The sequence below is a fragment of the Artemia sp. Qi Xiang Cuo genome, chromosome 8, assembly GCF_049724085.1.
Source record: "Artemia sp. Qi Xiang Cuo chromosome 8, ASM4972408v1, whole genome shotgun sequence".
Taxonomy (NCBI): Eukaryota; Metazoa; Arthropoda; class Branchiopoda; order Anostraca; family Artemiidae; genus Artemia; species Artemia sp. Qi Xiang Cuo.
This window is the reverse complement of record NC_142801.1, coordinates 8,616,497-8,629,819: the sequence shown is the minus strand read 5'-3', so window position 1 is coordinate 8,629,819 and position 13,323 is coordinate 8,616,497. Positions and strand designations below refer to the sequence as shown.

Sequence of the window (13,323 nt, the reverse complement as noted above, 5' to 3'; positions counted from 1 at the left end):
GTTATTGGAATCATCATAGGGTAATGCGAAAAATACTGGAAATCCTGGGTGAAATCATGGTAGCCTGGAAATCTAGGAGGGTAATTACAGACTTGATTAGATGCATATACAAGAAGCTGATGCATATACAAGAGAGGAAGAGGATGTTGCGTGGACAAAACTCTGAAGAGATGCAAGTTCAACCAAGGTCAAGGCATATTCACTTCTCTGGACAGTGCTTCTATCTTCTAACATCATTTTGAGAAATTCTATACACCCTTTATCTCTGCCCCACATTTCGCTTCATCATGCTTTTTAAATAGACGCCTTTCGTCGATTCTTTAAGTTTTAAGAGTTAAAAAAATGAGATGAGTGAAAATATTGGCTATAAGATGGATTTCGTACCGATTTCCACTGGAACTCTCTCAAAACCTCTTTTATAACAGTAGTAACCTATTAGGCACCACAGAACTTACAAGACCTACCAGACAGGTTTTTGAGGCCAGCTACACGCATTTCTGGGCCAACCAGACCTACCAAGCCGGTCAGGTTTTCTACCTTAATATATACGAAGTGTGTACCATTTGAAGTTGAATATCCTAAAAAAAAAAAAATACATGTTTGTTGCATAAATCAGGGCTGAATGGTATGGTATTCATTAATGATTTGAATAACGAGATGAAACAGAGCTCAATAATATTCTTTTTTTTAATTGGATCATATGAAACTGGTATAAAGGGTTAAAACTGCTTACCAGTTAAGGTAAGTCTGAGAGGTTGGTAAGTCTCACGCAACCTTTCAGAAGTCAATTGATTTAAGTACACTCATTAGGTTGAAATTTTAATTGTGGCAATGTACAATATTCTTTTGCAATGGAGTATGCGAAAAAGTTGAAACTAATAGTCGTACACGCCAAGATGACCTTGTGACTTGACCTAGCTTTACTTCTCGGCTATGGCCGCTCTAATACACGAGTATATAATGATGAGATGGGGGTAATATAAAATATGTTTAAGCATTGGAGTAAGCTAAAAAGTTGAAACTAATAGAGTCGTAAGCGCCAACAAAAGATCACGCGACTTGACTTGGCTCTCACTTTTTGGCTGTGGTCGCTATAATAGATAAGTACATCTCTGGTATGTGGGCGATATAAAATATTTTTTAACATTGGAGTATGCTAAAAAATTGAAACTAATAAAGTTGTAAATGCCAAGTAAGCATGCTCCGTTCCCAAGATTGTTCAGAAACGGCTTTTTTGATAGCCCGGATGCATATACTTTCTTCATTCCTATCTATCTACGTCAATGTGAATAGTTTTCAGTTGAAGAAACGGTTACATTGATCAAAGATGAAAAAATGTTTCACACCATCCCTTCCAACTAATAACAGAATAGGAAATAATTTGTCCTACCCAAGGTAAAATTGAAGTTTCTCTTAATAGAGTCTATAAACTATTTTCTATATTATGTTTTAACTGCTTGTTTGTTTAATTCAATTTATTATGATCTCACAAAATAAAAAATCTGACTTGTTTAAAAAAAGATTTACGATTTCCAGAATCAAAGAAGCCAGATTCGTTTCCAGTTGAAGTTCCCTTCGTTCTGAACCTGTTATTAGGCAATCTTCACAGCCTGAAATTTTAATCAGATCAAAGTAAAGAAAAAATATTCATCCTAAGAACATTCTTTTCGAACATTTTTTGCCCTCTATGAGCTGTCCTTCTTTTCCCTCAAGTCAAAATTTAGAATTTATTTGACCACCTCGTCCAGTGTTCACTGATAATTTCAGCCGACTCCCTTTGACCGTTAATTTATACCCTGTGGCTGTACCTGATCTATTGCAGATACAATTTTTTGACAACCTAGATGCACATGGTATCGTTTGACTTAGTTTAGTTAAATATTTCCAGGAATGTTCATATTTTTGTCAATAAATGCGCTGTACCTCTTTTGAGTCGTTGTTCTTAAAGAAAGATCGTTAAACTAGTTTTATATCACCAGCTGACAATAAATTAAATCACGATCATGCCTACATTTTTTGTCAATAAATGCGTTGTACCTCTTTGGAGTCGTTGCGCTTCAAGGAAGATCTTTAAACTAGTTTTATATAATCAGCTGACAATCAATGAAATCACGATCATGCTTATATATTTTGTCAATAAATGCGTTGTACCTCTTTTTAGTCGTTGTACTTCAAGAAAGATCTTTAAACTAGTCTTATATCATCAGCTGACAACCAATGAAATCACGACCATGCCTATATATTTTTTGTCATTAAGTGCGTGTACCTCTTTGAATCATTGTAATTCAAAGAATATCTTTAAACTAGTCTTTTATCATCAGCTGACACTCAATGAAATCACGATCATGCCCATATCTTTTGTCAATAAAGACATTGTACCTCTTTTCAGTCGTTGTACTTCAAGGAATATCTTTAAACTAATTTTATATAAGCTGACAATCAATAAAATCACGATCATGCCCACATTTTTGTCAATAAATGCGTTGTACCTCTTTTGAGTCGTTGTACTTTAAGGAAGATCTTTAAACTAGTTTTATATAATCAGCTGACAATAAATAAAATCACGATCAAGCCCACATTTTTTGTCAATAAATGCGCTGTACTTCTTCGGGGCGCTGTACTTGAAGGAAGATCCTTAAACTAGTTTTATATAATCAGCTGACAATCAATGAAATCACGACCACGCCCATATATTTTTGTCAATAAATGCGTTGTACTTCTTTTCAGTCGTTGTACTTCAAGGAATATCTTTAAACTAGTTTTATATAATCAGCTGACAATTAATGAAATCAAGATCATGCCCCTATTTTTGGCAATAAATGCGTTGTACCTCTTTTGAGTCGTTGTACTTCAAAGAATATCTTTAAACTAGTCTTTTATCATCAGCTGACAATCAATGAAATCACGATCATGGCCACATTTTTTGTCAATAAATACATTGTACCTCTTTTCAGTCGTTGTACTTCAAGGAATATCTTTAAACTAGTTTTATATAATCAGCTGAAAATCAATGAAATCACGATCATGCCCACAGTCTTGTCAATAAATGCGGTGTACCTCTTTTGAGTCGTTGTAATTCAAGGGATATCTTTAAACTAGTCTTTTATCATCAGCTGACAATTAATGAAATGAAGATCATGCCCACATTTTTTGTCAATAAAGACATTGTACCTCTTTTGAGTCGTTCTAATTCAAGGAATATCTTTAAACTAGTCTTTTATTATCAGCTGACAATCAATGAAATTACGATCATGCCCATATATTTTTGTCAATAAATGTGCTGTACCTCTTTTGAGTCGTTGTTCTTAAAGAAAGATCGTTAAACTAGTTTTATATCACCAGCTGACAATAAATTAAATCACGATCATGCCTACTTTTTTTGTCAATAAATGCGTTGTACCTCTTTGGAGTCGTTGCGCTTCAAGGAAGATCTTTAAACTAGTTTTATATAATCAGCTGTCAATCAATGAAATCAAGATCATGCTCATATATTTTGTCAATAAATGCGTTGTACCTCTTTTTAGTCGTTGTACTTCAAGAAAGATCTTTAAACTAGTCTTATATCATCAGCTGACAACCAATGAAATCACGACCATGCCTATATATTTTTTGTCATTAAGTGCGTGTACCTTTTTGAATCATTGTAATTCAAAGAATATCTTTAAACTAGTCTTTTATCATCAGCTGAAAATCAATGAAATTACGATCATGCCCATATCTTTTGTCAATAAAGACATTGTACCTCTTCAGTCGTTGTACTTCAAGGAATATCTTTAAACTAATTTTATATAATCAGCTGACAATCAATAAAATCACGATCATGCCCACATTTTTGTCAATAAATGCGTTGTACCTCTTTTGAGTCGTTGTAGTTCAAGGAAGATCTTTAAACTAGTTTTATATAACCAGCTGACAATAAATGAAATCACGATCATGCCCACATTTTTTGTCAATAAATGCGCTGTACTTCTTTGGGGCGCTGTACTTAAAGGAAGATCCTTAAACTAGTTTTATATAATCAGCTGACAATCAATGAAATCACGACCACGCCCATATATTTTTGTCAATAAATGCGTTGTACTTCTTTTCATTCGTTGTACTTCAAGGAATATCTTTAAACTAGTTTCATATAATCAGCTGACAATTAATGAAATCAAGATCATGCCCATATTTTTGTCAATAAATGCGTTGTACCTCTTTTGAGTCGTTGTACTTCAAAGAATATCTTTAAACTAGTCTTTTACCATCAGCTGACAATCAATGAAATCACGATCATGGCCACATTTTTGTCAATAAATACATTGTACCTCTTTTCAGTCGTTGTACTTCAAGGAATATCTTTAAACTAGTTTTATATAATCAGCTGACAATCAATGAAATCACGATCATGCACACATTTTTGTCAATAAATGCGTTGTACCTCTTTTGAGTCGTTGTAATTCAAGGAATATCTTTAAACTAGTCTTTTATCATCAGCTGACAATTAATGAAATGAATATCATGCCCACATTTTTTGTCAATAAAGACATTGTACCTCTTTTGAGTCGTTCTAATTCAAGGAATATCGCAGTAGGTTTTATGGCTTCTGCAGTGAGGCGATACCCAAACTCTTGTTTGTAGTTATTTTTATTCAATTCAAACTTGATTTGGATATTTAATTTAAGTTTCACTCGTTTTAAGATTTATTTATTCATTTACATTAATAAATATTGTATGTTTGTTTGCATTGATTGTTTATTTAATTTCTGTTCGTTTTAAGTTTCATTTATACTTCAATAGCAAAATATTTTTTTTCGTTTTAAGCTTGATTTTCATATTCAATCCAAGCATTACTCGCTTTAAGATCTATTTATTCTTTTATATTATTACTTATTGCATGTTTTTTGCAATGATTGTTTATTTAATTTCTGTTCGTTTTGCGTTTCATTTATTCTTTAATAGTAATTTCTGGTCGTTTTGAGTTTGAATTTTAACAGGTATTTATATCTCCTGAGCTTAAGTTTAAAATGGCCTTTACTTTTCTTCTAAAAACTTATTTTTCGGAAAGTTTTTTAAATTAATTTTTGTTTGTTTTTGATTGCAAAAAGTTTCAAGTTTTTATGACATGGGGGGGGGGGGGGTGCTTACTGTCTGATTATTATCGACTTTAAAAAACGGATCTAGAACTTTCAATTTAAATCGAATGAGGCTTTTTTCAAAGTCTATACGATTACCTCTTTGACAAAAACTGTGGCTGTAGGGGAACTGTCATCCTCAAAGACCTAATTTCCAGAACTTAAAACTATATTTAATAAAATGGCTGTCTCAAAATTTTGATTGGATGTGTTTGGGGAAAAGGTGGGCGTGAGAGGGGGGTTAGTTGCTCTCAAATCACTTTCGGCTATTAAAAGGGCAATAGCCCTTCAATTTCCAATCGAATGAGCCTGTTTTGAAGTTTCTACAAAAACTCCTTCTATAAAAACCTTATATGCCCAAAGGGCATATCTTGAAACCCTTGCCCTGAGGGTTGTGGGGGAGTGTCCGCCTCAAAAACGTATTTTCTATATGGAATCAACTACGCTGGACAAAATGGCTATCTCAAAATTTTGATTGGATGTGTTTGGGGAAATGATCGGCGGGGGGGGGGGGGGCTAGTTGCACTCCAATAACTTTCGACTATTAAAAGGGTACTAGCCCTTTAATTTCCAATCGAATGAGCCTGTTTGAAGTTTCTACGACAATGCCTTCTATAAAAACCTTATATGCCCCCAGGACATAACTCGAAACCCTTGCCCTGAGGGTTGTGGAGGAGTGTCCTCCTCAAAAACATATTTTTTATCAGTATATCAACTAAGCTGAAAAAAATGGCTCTCTCAAAATTTTGATTGGATGCGTTTGGGGGAATAATGGGCGTGGGGGGGCTAGTTGCCCTTCAATCACTTTCGACCATTAAAAAGGGCGCTAGCTTTTTGAATTTCCAATCGAATGGGCCTTTTTGTGAAGTTTCTACGACAACGCATTCTATAAAAACCTTATATGCCCCCAGAGTATAACTTAAAACCCTTCCCCTGAGGGTTGTGGGGGAGTGTCCTCCTCAAAAATATATTCTATCTGGAAATCTACTAAGTTGAACAAAATGGCAATCTCAAAATTTTGATTAGATGTGTTTGGGGAAATGAATCCTTAAATTACAACTCTTGCCCTGAGGGCTGTGGGGGAGTTGTCATCCTCAAAGACCTAATTTCCAGATTTCCAGAACTTAAAACTACGTTCAAAAAAATGGCTGTCTCAAAATTTTGATTGGATGTGTTTGGGGAAAAGGTGCGCGTGAGAGGGGGGTTAGTTGCCCTCAAATCACTTTCGACTATTAAAAAGGGCACTAGCCCTTTAATTTCCAATCGAATGAGCCTGTTTTGAAGTTTCTACAAAAACTCCTTCTATAAAAACCTTATATGCCCAAAGGGCATATCTTGAAACCCTTGCCCTGAGGGTTGTGGGGGAGTGTCCTCCTCAATAACGTATTTTCTATATGGAATCAACTACGCTGGACAAAATGGCTATCTCAAAATTTTGATTGGATGAGTTTGGGGGAATAATGGGCGTGGGGGGGCTAGTTGCCCTTCAATCACTTTCGACTATTAAAAAGGGCGCTAGCTTTTTGAATTTCCAATCGAATGAGCCTTTTTGTGAAGTTTCTACGACAACGCCTTCTATAAAAACCTTATATGCCCCCAGGGTATAACTAAAAACCCTTCCCCTGAGGGTTGTGGGGGAGTGTCCTCCTCAAAAATATATTCTATCTGGAATTCAACTACGCTGAACAAAATGGCAATCTCAAAATTTTGATTGGATGTGTTTGGGGAAATGAATCCTTAAATTATAACTCTTGCCCTGAGGGCTGTGGGGGAGTTGTCATCCTCAAAGACCTAATTTCCAGGACTTAACACTACGTTGAATAAAAGGGCTGTCTCAAAATTTTGATTAGATGTGTTTGGGGAAAAGGTGGGCGTGAGAGGGGGGTTAGTTGCCTTCAGATCACTTTCGACTATTAAAAAGGGCACTAGCCCTTTAATTTCCAATCGAATGAGCCTGTTTTGAAGTTTTTGCGACAGCACCTTATATAAAAACCTTGTCTACCCCAAGGGTGTAACTTAAAACTCTTGTCCTGATGATTGTGGGGGAGTGCCCTTCTCAAAATTAAATTTTCCATCGGGAACTAGACTCTACTGAACAGAATGGCCATCTCAAATTTTGATCGGAGGTTCTTGGGGAAATGACGGGTTTGGGAGGGGGGGGCTAGTTGCCCTCCAATCATTTTCGACTATTTAAAAGGGCACTAGCACCTTTTATTTCCAATAGAATGAGCCTGTTTCGAAGTTTCTACGACAACGCCTTTTATAAAACCTTATATGCCCCCAGGGCCTAGCTTGTAACCATTGCCCTGAGGGTTGTGGGGGAGTGTCCTCCTCAAAATATATTTTCTATCTGGAAATCAACTACGCTGAACAAAATGGCTATCTCAAAATTTTGATTGGATGTGTTTGGGGAAATGATGGGCTTGGGGGAGGGGGGTTAGTTACACTCCAATCACTTTCGACTATTAAAAAGGGAGCTAGTCCTTTAATTTCCAATCGATTGAGCCTGTTTTGAAGTTTCTACGACAACGCGTTCTATAAAAACCTTATATGCCCCCAGGGTATAACTTAAAACCCTTGCCCTGAGGGTTGTGGGGGAGTGTCCTCCTCAAAAATATATTTTCTATCTGGAAATCAACTATGCTGAACAAAATGGCTATCTCAAAATTTTGATTGGATGTGTTTGGCGAAATGATGGGCGTGGGGGGGGGGGGAGGGGGGCTAGTTACACTCCAATCACTTTCGACTATTAAAAAGGGCACTAGCCCTTTAATTTCTCATCGATTGAGCCTGTTTTGAAGTTTCTACGACAACGCCTATTAAAACCTTATATGCCCCCAGGGCATGACTTAAAACCCTTGCCCTGAGGGTTGTGAGGGAGTGTCCACCTCGAAAATATATTTTCTATCTGGAAACCAACTACGCTGAAAAAATGGCTATCTCAAAATTTTGATTGGATGTATTTGGGGGAATGATGGGCGTGAGGGGCTAGTTGCCCTCCAATCAATTTCGACTATTAAAAAGGGCACTAGAACTCTCGATTTCCAATCGAATGAGCCCCCTTTGAAGCTTCTACGACGACCCCTTCCATATGAAGTGCCTCTGGGGAAAAAAAATAATAAGTAATAAAATATTGGAGCCGTATGGCCTTTACTATAGGCAATGCTACAGCGTTGCCTCTGATAAAGACATTGTACCTCTTTTCAGTCGTTGTACTGCAAGGATTTTCTTTAAACTAGTTTTATATAATCAGCTGACAATCAATGAAATCACGATCATGCCCATATATTTTTGTCAATAAATGCGTTGTACCACTTTTGAATCGTTGTAATTCAAAGAATATCTTTAAATTAGTCTTTTATCATCAGCTGACAATCAATTAAATCATGATCATGCCAACATTTTTTGTCAATAAATGCATTGTACCTCTTTGGAGTCGTTGCGCTTCAAGGAAGATCTTTAAACTAGTTTTATAGAATCAGCTGACAATCAATGAAATCACGAGCATGCCCATATTTTTGTCCATAAATGCGTTGTACCTCTTTTGAGTCGTTGTAATTCTAGGAATATCTTTAAACTAGTCTTTTATCATCAGCTGACAATCAATGAAATTGCGATCATGCGATCAACTAGTTTTATATAATCAGCTGACAATCAATGAAATCATGAATAGCCCCCATTTTTGGTCAATAAATGCGTTGTACCTTTTTTCAGCCGTTTTACTTGAAGAGAGATCTTTAAATTAGTCTTATATCATCAGCTGACAACCAATGAAATCACGACCATGCCTATATATTTTTCGTCATTAAGTGCATGTACCTCTTTGAATCATTGTAATTCAAGGAATATCTTTAAACTCGTCTTTTATCATCAGCTGACAATAAATGAAATCGCGATCATGCCCACAATTTTTGTCAGTAAATGCGTTGTACCTATTTTGAGTCGTTGTACTTCAAGGAAGATCTTTAAACTAGTTTTATATCATCAGCTGACAATCAATGAAATCACGATCATGCCCATATATTTTTGTCAAGAAATGCACTGTACCTCTTTTGAGTCGTTGTACTTCAAAAAATATCTTTAAACTAGTTTTATATAATCAGCTGACAATCAATGAAACCTAGATCCAAATTTTTGTCAATAAATGCGTTGCACCTCTTTTGAGTCGTTGTAATTCAAGGAAGATATTAAAAATCTTCTTATATCATCACCTCAAAATCAGTGAAATCATGATCATGCCCAAATTTTTGGTCGATAAATACGTTGTACCTCTTATGATTCTTTTTACTTCAAGGAAGGTCGTTGTACCTCTTAAGATTCTTTTTACTTCTTTTGAGTCGTTGTATTTAACGGAAGATCTTTAAACTAGTTTTATATAATCACCTGAGAATCAATGAATTGCATCATACCCACATTTTTTGTCAATAAATGCGATGTACCTTTTTTGAGTCGTTGTACTTCAAGGAAGATCTTTAAACTAGTCTTATATAATCAGCTGACAAACAATGAAATCACGATCATGCCCCACATTTTCTGCCAATAAATGCGTTGTACTTCTTTTGAGTCGTTGTACTTAAAGGAAGATCTTCAAACTAGTTTTATATCATCGGCTGACAATCAATGAAATCACGATCATGCTTACATTTTTGTCAATTAATGCGTTGTACTACTTTTGAGTCATTGTACTTAAAGGAAGATCTTTAAACTAGTTTTATATAATCAGCGGACAATCAATGATACCTAGATCATGCCCACTTTTTTGTCAAAAATGCGTTGTACCTCTTTTGAGTCGTTGAACTTCAAGGAAGATCTGTAAACTAGTCTTATATCGTCAGCTGACAATCAATGAAATCACGATCATACCCATATTTTTTTAAATAAATAAAGTTAAAAGCTATAGTGCCCTTTCTAAGTGGCCAAGAAGATTTTATTACGAGAAAGTGGAGTTATCTGTTATTTTGTGGCACCAAACTCTGATTTTGACCCAATGAGGACCAAGTTGCTATCGACCTAAAATTCTGAGATAGCTCATCAATTTATGGTTATCAAAAACTGTATTATGAACTTCCCTTTTGTAGAGTAAAAAACATTGCATGGTGGCGTAGATGTTCCTCAAAATTCACATAGACAATACAAGATAGATAGTTCACGAAATCCTGTTTAGTGATGCATAATTGTGAAAAAGCTATTATGAAGGTTGGGTCATTGTGTAAGAAGAAGTAATAATGGGTCAACATCTAGAGCTGAGAACCTCTACTGCTGCCATCTATTCCACTAAGCCATAAGGTTTCGGTAGGGAGTGCTCTCTGAGAATGATCGTGTCCGGTACCAAGTGCCTCCCCCAATGTTACCTATTGGTAGCAATGAACTCTTACGTGGCCCATATTATATAACGGGTTGAGTCGGATTACAGAAGATAATCACACGCGTGTTTAATCTGCATATTCTGTACTCTGAACCCCATTTAAAGAAAATAAACAATTGAATGAGAGTCCTCGGGGAATATCCCACTCGAATAAGGATAGTCTTGAGGTACTTCACAAAATACAAGTGATTTTGTACTTTTTTCCTCATTTAGTAAAATTTATATGATATTGCTATATTCCCCACCCCCCAAAAAAACAACAACAACAGGATTATAACCCCCCCCCCATCCCACCGTTGTAAAGAAGATAAACGATTGAATGAATGCCCTTGGGACACTCATTCCTACTGTGCTCAGGTCCCACTCGCATGAGCACAGGCTTGAGGTACTTCGAAGAAACCTATGCAATTTTGCTTTTTTTTTCCAGCTTTAATAAAATTTACATAATTTTGATGCATTAAGTCCCCATCCTGAGAACCCTGAAGGGGATTCGAAGAACAAACAAACTAGAATCACTTTATTTTGAAGAAAAAATTCTTTTCCTCGGCGGATATACAATTCGAATAAGCACTGGCTCGACATACTTCAGAGGAACATATGTGTTTCTGGTGTTTTTCCTGTTTTAGTAAAATTTACAAGATATTGATGCCTAGAACCCCCACTAAAAATATATGCATTATCAGCAAATTTCATAGCTCTGAAATCTTTAACCAAAAAATAAGGTTCCCTTTTTTCAAAAGTAACAGTCAAAAACTGTAACTTTTGCCCATTTTTTTATGAAGTAAAAAGCATTGTTGACCTTCAGCAATAGTCCGATGGCTATAAATAATCAATCCCCATAAAATTTTAACCAGCTCATATTGTGCATTCACACTAGAAAGATCCGCATTCACACGTTTTTTGGATAATCATGACACAGAAAGCGTTTGCTTCATGTTGGGACATTATACTCGCCGAGATAAGCCCTTTTAAATAATTATTATATACGCTTTTAATGTACCGTATTTTTTTTTTTATTATTTCAGCAATAGGTCCATTTAATAATACAACTTTTTCTGTTATGTTTTAAGTTAGTATTATTTTACGATTTTATTCCAAATAATCCCCCCCCCAATAGAGAATATTTACAGGATTGGTTTAATTGGACGAACTGACCTAATTAATAGAACATTGATAAATAATAGGGATACGATTACAACAGTATGTTATTATGGAGATAAACACCCATGTCCGTGAGCTTTGATTAGAATAGAAATTGCCAAAAAAACAGGGTTAGGAAGGAAGACAATAAAGGTAGGATTAGTACCCACTCTGGCAGTAAATTCATAGGAGGGAACTTTGGAGATATCAGGAATCACCTATCTCTAAAAACAACTTTATAAACGCGGGGGGTGCTGAATTGGCTGAGCCAACTTGTACAGAAAATGAGATACGATTTTTCTGCTAACTTCGTAGAAAATAACAAACTTCAGGACACACACAAGAAAGGAGGCACCGACTAGTAATCATAAAAATGAGACACTTAGCTTTCCAAAGGCGATTAAAAAGAAATTTGGAATGCACGCTTTTCTTCATAAGATTCTAAAGCAATACATGATTTACTTAACACTGCGACAAAAAAAAAAAAAACTGCAAGAAAAAAGAAATGAATAAAAGAGTCATAATTTGCAGATTCAGTCTGTGATCGCAAAGAGCACGATTTTAGGATTGCAAAATTTCGGCAAGAAAAAAGCTTAGGGTGAACAAGGGGGTCTTGGACCCATTGGGAAAAACTGGTAATGATAAAAAAAATAGTATCAAATGGAAAACAACGGGTTTTTAAAGAGTCAGGAGGTATTGAATTTCAGGTTGAACTGAAAAAGCTTGGGAAGGGATCTGGGATTGTTCCTATCAACCAGAAGTGGTAATTGGCCTCATTGGAGGGGGAAGAGTCCCTTGGGGAGGATCCCATTTGAGAAGCCATGTATGGCAGCCAGTTCCCTCAACTCAAAACTGGTGGGCGTGTGGTGATCCCTTTGCTGAGGTTTTGCCTTTCCTAACTTGGATCCCTAGGATATAGTTTCTCCCATTACCAGTCACCGCCTATTCCCTCCGAACCTTTATCCTATAGCTAAATTCGATGTTCTTACACTGCATTGGAATCGGCACTTATTTTCTCTCGCTCAATTAGTCTTTTAACCTCCAACAATGAAAACATATCCATATTTGAATTAAAAAACGGCTTGCCCCATGGTATAACTTAAAATTATTCGTGGCAAAAATTGCAAGGATCCGTGGTAACAGGGAAATCAGGTGAATATCTGAGCAAACCCTGAATCTGTTTTCTTGGGTCCCACCCCATGGAAAAATCAAATGAAGAACGAACACCGATGTCAATTAAAGATGAAACATGGATAAACGGCTCAAGGAATAAGGTTACTATCTTAGTAGTTGATGTGGTTTTCTCTGACGTTTTTGGTCTTCTTCACAGGTTATTCCAACCTTCATAGTTTTTTAAAGACGTTTCTGATCTTCTCTACTCTCCAAAACTGTCTAAAGAATTTGTTTAATAATGTCTTAAAAAGTAGCTTAGTTTGAAAAATGTGTTACAAAATACGTTTAAGATTTTATGAAAAATTATACATTTATCAGTAAAAGATAGAGATTTCAGCTTCCTTTTGCATAATGTCTGTCCGGAAATATTTACTGGACAGAAAAATAAAGGGGGAGGGAATAAAAACATGGAAATTGTAATTTGCACAACAAGGAAATAGTTTATTTACTTTAGCGTTAATAAATGCTATGAATCTATGATATGTTTGTCTCTGAAAGTGCAAGAAATGGGAATATTGCAGGTATCCCATC

The 13,323-nt window shown here is 35.8% G+C and overlaps 1 protein-coding gene across 6 annotated transcripts in view; it reads right to left on the bottom strand.

The window, feature by feature from the left end:
* Window positions 1-13,323, bottom strand: part of LOC148949130 (uncharacterized) — a 173,066-nt gene that overhangs the window by 17,882 nt on the left and 141,861 nt on the right. The window lies entirely within an intron of this gene.